The following is a 6,476-nucleotide window of genomic DNA, read 5'->3' on the forward strand; positions in this document are numbered from 1 at the left end:
TTGATCTTAAAGAAGATTTAAATAATTTTAATTTCGAAAAAAACTTTTTTCGGCTAAGGTAACGGTTACAAGAATTGTTAACATTATTTTATAAGCAATATGTGTATTTGGAAAAGAATCAAGTCTTTTTATTTGATTGAGTATTTTCATTAGATCATTATCTTCTACTTGTATTATTTCCTTTAACACTTTTAATTCAAAAAATAAATCTAAACCATCAGTATCAGAATAACTATTACATGTTAAAGAAAGTTCAAGGTTAAGACAATATTTTTTAAATTCTCGTCATCTAGTGATCTCAATATTTTACCATTAAATAAGAAATCAAAAATATTTCCATATGCTTCAATTGGTTCGAATCTATTTTGAAGTGAAAAAATAGTTTGATATACCCTACATATATAAAACAATAAACACTAAAAGATTCTTCAAGGGACTTTGTGATTTCGCTAGACATATTTTCATCAAATTGTTTCTTACAAAATTCAGGTTTATTTTCATCTCATATGTAATTTCCTTAGCAGAAATCATAACACTCATAGTACATATAATTTATTTTTAAAAAATAACATATTAAGTAATTATTATTATTTTATTTTTTTTAAAATAGGGTCCCAAAATATTTGGAGCCCCAAGCGATAGCTTTAGTGGCCTAGGGTTAAGACGGCCCTTTAGGAATGATGAACCTACTATAACCCCTTAACTATATAATATAGTCTCGTTATCCAAAAAAAAAGAAAGAGTAATTCTTTAATCAAATCAAGTAACTTTAGAATTTATGTACATTTTATGGGTCCAGAAATCTAAAATCCAAAGACAACTCATATAGTCATAGTCAAAAGATTTTTACATTCTAAATGTAGTTTCAACTTATTATATTAAATTAATTGTCCTACTATGAAAATATTTTAAAATTATTTTTGAACGTGAGTAGATAATATAAAATTATTTTCATTTTCCTTGTATTGAAATGTCTGTTGATCACTATGAGATGATGTACTGAATAATGTTATTTCTTTTTTAAAATAGTGGTCACGATTTTGACTCTCCCGTTATGAAAAATTCTTAACAGTAAATATTATTTTTGAATCAGCTTTATCTAATGTGAATTTCAATTAATTAAGTATCGAAAATAAAAAAAAATGATGTCGGTTGAGCCCACTTTGTCACTACGACCCCAGGCTGGCCTACACGTTCTCCTCGTTTGCCACCTTGTCTTTTCTGTTTTTTTTTTTCCAAAATGACGAGAATAATACTTGTGTTAATTCTCAAGAACAAATAAGAAAATTTTGTGTTTTAAATTATTTTCTTCGTTTTAATTTATTTGTATAATTTTTAGAAAATATTTTTAAATTTTTTCTTTGTGATGTTAAACTAAAAATATATAGATTGCACTTAAATATAACATTTAATTTTGTGATTTTAAATATATCACATGAAAAGTTAAAATTAAAGAATTACTTAAAAAAAGAAGAAAGAAACATCTTTTGAACGAATTAAAAAATGTAAAACAAATAAATTGAAATAGAATACGTAATATTTTTTAGTCTTTTAAAAAAATATTTAATAATTTATATTCGTTAAATATAACAAAAATTATAATAAAAAATTCGCTTCTATGGAATCCTAAAATATAACACAAAAAATTGCAATAAACTAAAAAAAATATACAAGAAAAAAATATTAAATTATACCTCAAAAAACTACTCAAACTTTAGAAAATTAAAAATAGCAAAAAATTCAAATATTATAGTCCTCGCTAATTTTTTTCTCCCAACAATCCCCATCAAATATAACAAACAAAGTTTATTAATTATTTGATAAGACTATAAGTGTAGCTTTAAGTAACAAATTTAATGAATCAAATCTGTTTAATTTTGTCATCTTCTCTAATTTTGAATAGCAGAGAAGTTTCAAAAAAATAAAATCTTAATAGTTAAGTTGGTTGATTATCTGAATTTTCATTTTCATTTAAAAAAAAATATATATACTACGATGCAGTGGCAGAGCCAGGATTTTCGTGGAGGGGGTTCAACTTATAAGAAGTAAATAAAAAAATGGAGCAAAACGGATCGGAAAAGAAAAAAATTATCCTTAATCCATTAAATATCACTTGCCTTGTCATGCTGCATTTAGCATTTCTTCCTACTTTTACTGTGCTTTATTGATTCTTTTTTTTAAAAAAAAGAGTGATTTTTTTCTTTAATTTTTTATTATTTTACTTTATTTTGAATTTTTAAAATAAATTAAATTAGTGTTCATTCAATCTTGTTACTTTAAAAATTGTTTAATACTCTTTAAAATGTGTGGGGATTGAGTTACTAATATTATAATGCATATTAAAAGGATAAATAAATGGCATCGCCAATTTTTTGTTCATTTATTCAATTTATAAGGTTTTTCATTGGTAAAAAAACGAATAAATCATTTAAATGTAGTTTACGTCTCTCTAGAATAGAACTGATAAAATGAGAAAGAAATATGATGAATAATCATGCCTTTCAAATTTATTCGTTCTATTAAGTTTAGTTTAACTCATCTTTAAAGTATTTTTTCTCTATCTCAATTTCAAGTTTAAGAATAATTGACAGTTTTTTAAAAAGTTCCTTTGAATTAGTATATAAAAAGAGAGTTACGTAAAAATAAAATGAGCAATAGAGATAAAACTAATAAAATACAAAAATGAAAATAATGTGCCTTAGAAATTCGAACAAAAGAATATTGAAGAGGAGAAATAACATTAAAAAATGGAAAGAAAAAAAACAATAAAGCTCCAGCCCAAAAATGTTGAGCCCATCTTTGCCTTGCTATTTGATTTTCCAAAAGTGTTGTTGTGCAGAATCAAACCCATGAACATTCAAGCAAAATCTTGAACCCCCTTTAGGAGACAATCGATGGGTTCTACCTATTTTTTTAAGTAGAATAGGAAAATCTACTAGAGTGCTTAGTGCTAGGTTGATATCATTTTTGATGGCCGAGAAATTCCCATGGCAAATGATTCACGGTTTGAAACTTTGTGGATAATAGGCCTAATCCTCTACCCTGTCCACTTAAATTCCAGGTTTTTGTCTGCGAAGGTTCAAACCTCTGACCTAATCCACACATCACGTACTACACTCTTATCACTAGACCAACGTTCTAGGGGAAAATAGGGCAGATATTGTTAGTATCTTTTAATGATGGTTAATGTAGCTAAAAGCTCTACTGGGAACCTTTATCTTTATGTTATTAGTATCTATATCTCCCTTCAAGAGAAGCTAGAAATAGGAATTTGGGCTGCTTAATAACTATTCAACCATATAAGGACTATGTTATAATAGAAAGTTGCCTGTTTGAGAATGCTAGCAATAAAATTTCACAGTGTCAGAATCCTCAATAGGCATTGAGCTACTAAATAGCAAAAAGTTCAATAAATAGTTAATATGCCTCAAGATACAAGTAAGCATTAACAGAGCATTTCCTAGTATTGGATCTCTTCATGTGCTCTCTTTGCACAATGTTGAAGGGCTAAATGAACCGATGGTTAGGTTGAGTACTGGAAAGTTTGATTTCCAATTTCTTTTTGAATTGTCCCCATGTACTAGTCATGCCTTTAATCTATGTGACTATATGCATGAGTTGAAAAGGCAGTGCATTGGAGCTTAGGTCTCTCTCATTTTGATTGACACTCAAATCAGTTGGATTTCTTGTTCCCACCGCTAAATTGTGTGTAAACGTGAAAGCTTTGAAGCAGTGGCGGATCTATGGAGAGGTTTGGGGGTGCCATGCCACCCCCCGAACTTCGACGGAAACTCTATATATACATAGGTATATATATATAATATTTATATAAATATAAAGCGTGCCACCCTCAGAACAAAATTGTCTTGTGGTGCCATGGTAGGAGGGCAACTTTAGAAGGTTGATGTTGCGGGTTCGAATCCCATTTGTACCTATTTTTTTGAGAAATTTGATGCAGACGTTTTTTAAGAAAAAAAAATAAGGCTCCAAGCACTGGCACAATTTTTATTTTTATTTTTTTATAATTGTTATTGACTTAAATTAAATTAATTACATTATTACTCCTTTGACTTTTCTTTATTTGATTAAATACTCAATAAAAGTGTAATGGCTTATTATTTACATTTTATTGATTGATTTATGATATATATCGAAAAGACAAATAATTTAATCAAATATAAAATTAATTTAATCGATAAGTCTATTTGGTACCCACGGACTCTAAATCCTGGATCCGCCACTGCTTTGAAGTGTATATTATCAAGATTTGTTGCTATAGGGGAATACAATTACTCGACAATCTGTGAAGATTTACGAGCTCTGATTCTTTCCATTGGCAGGGGTTGCTATTTCCAAGAAGGCGGAAAGATCAACATGATGATGGATGTGGAGACGGCATTGCAGAAGTCAATTGTAACATTGGTTGATTGGATAGGCCGTGAAGTGAACATGTCCAAGACTAAAATATTCTTTCGTACTTATTCTCCTGTACACTTCAGGTAATTCTTCTCTCCTTTTGTTTTGTTTTGTTGTTGTTACACTTCACATAATTCTCACTTCTGATCTATCAAATCAGGTTGTCTTACATAATGAAACATAATCAATCAATTATGCCTCAACCAACACACCTTGAATAAATATTGAGGTCCTTTTTGTAGTATGTCATATTAGAAATGTGAAATGGAGATTAGTTGAGACTCATCTAAGATCCAGATTCTTTCCATCTATATCCATTTCATGTATTCTGTGAGCCTTGAGAGGGTGAGAGTTATTTGTTGGTTACCGTTATTCTACTTCATTGATCTTCTATAGAGATGGAATGTGTTAAAGCTTGTGGATAAATGGAAAAAATTGTTTTCTTGGGTACCTTGGTCGTAGTATGCATACGCTGTTTTCGAGGGTCAAATGGTGTATGCTTGCATCTTGTAATGCATAAAGGCTTTTCTGGGATAAGTTGACTTAATACTTGGTGTGTTCCTGATTGTTTGTACTGATTAATGGCAGCAAATTATGTGCATTTTGATTATCAGCTAATGATCTATGCAATTCAGCCTACACTTATTCAGTAGATATTTAGTTCTTGTTGTCACTCGATAAGCAATAAATCAATCACTTTGATACACAGAGGTGGAGATTGGAAGACTGGCGGTAGCTGTCACCTGGAGACATTACCTGACTTATTATCACCCCAAGAGTCATTGTGGAACTTCTCAATCTGCGGAATGACAGCAGAGAGGTCATCTCAACTATGTCAACATGTTTCCTCCAACATTCAAGTGTTGCACCATCCCGGTACCCTTGCAGCTCACGACCATTAGAAATTGTACTTTCGAGAGGAAACTTGAGCCAGAACAATCAAAGTGTCCAATGCTCATTGTATCAAATGAATGTGCCATTCTTCGAGATCAATTTGAAAGTAAAGGACATCCTCACATTTAGTTGATGGGATCCTTCCTAGGTTCCAGTTTCAGTTACATTTATCATAGAATTGTTTTCCTGAGTCCGTTTTAGTCTGTCAGCACTCAGGAGTAAAATTTAGGTCTTCAGTTCACGAATATGTCAAGTGTAAAGAGCATCGTGAATTGTATAGATTTAGAGACATTTTACAGTTTGACAAATTCAGTGTATATTACTGATCCTCTGTGATAGTAAAGAACAAGCAAGTTGAAGTCGGCTCTATGAAGGATGAGGAAAAATATTGCGACAGCGCCAGCCATGTAAATTATTATTCCAATTGCAACGATAATTTGTATAGCCAATTACAATGTATTTAGTTGTTGGTAATGCATCTTTATTTTATCAAATTCTCATAGAATCAGTCAAATTGCAGCAATCAAATTATTACTCATGATAATGTAGTTGTCTAGTACATGTTGAATCTTTTTTTTTCAGACAGCCTAATTCTAAGGCTTAATCATCAAAAGGGTATTGTTCATACCTCATTGTACAATCAACAAGAAGAACACGACCACCAATTCAAGCATCACAACTAGTAAGCAAATTATCTTTAGCTGAAACCAAACAAGTTTTACAATTTTGTGTAGTTAGAGAAGTAGTAGTAGTGTTGTTGTTGCAAGCAGCATGTCCATATGCAAAAGCATTGGGGTAGGGAGAAATGTTGTGGTAGTCATATCCGTGACGCGATGGCGTGGTGCTCACTAGTTCTGCAAGAACATAGGCTAGACTTATTGCAAATGGATCATCTTTGAAGTATTGTGCACCATTGCACAGGACTTGTGTCAAATTGGTGTTGGGGATTCCTTTGGCTGCTTCAAAAGATAGTGCCAGAATGAGAACTAATGTTAATGGTGTCTTCACATCTATCATCTTATGGAGAAAAGTGATAAAAAGTTATGATTTTTCTGAGAAGTTGGATTAGTGATGATGTATGTAAGTTTGATCAATAATTGAGCCCTCTGCCTGTTTGGACAAGGACAATAAGTTGCTTTCTTGACATTTTGTTTGTTTCATTTGAT

At 30.8% G+C, this 6,476-nt stretch overlaps 1 protein-coding gene across 1 annotated transcript in view; it reads left to right on the forward strand.

The window, feature by feature from the left end:
• The window catches only part of LOC125818747 (protein trichome birefringence-like 11), a 97,832-nt gene extending 92,193 nt beyond the window's left edge, over positions 1 to 5,639 (forward strand). The window contains exon 5 of the transcript XR_007442414.1: positions 5,540 to 5,639. The gene's annotated coding sequence lies outside the window, so the exon portion shown is untranslated. The remainder of the gene's footprint in view (positions 1 to 5,539) is intronic.
• Positions 5,640 to 6,476: the final 837 nt, after the last annotated feature.

This window comes from Solanum verrucosum, unplaced genomic scaffold (assembly GCF_900185275.1).
Source record: "Solanum verrucosum unplaced genomic scaffold, falcon-dt-bn FXZP01000267.1, whole genome shotgun sequence".
Classification (NCBI taxonomy): Eukaryota; Viridiplantae; Streptophyta; class Magnoliopsida; order Solanales; family Solanaceae; genus Solanum; species Solanum verrucosum.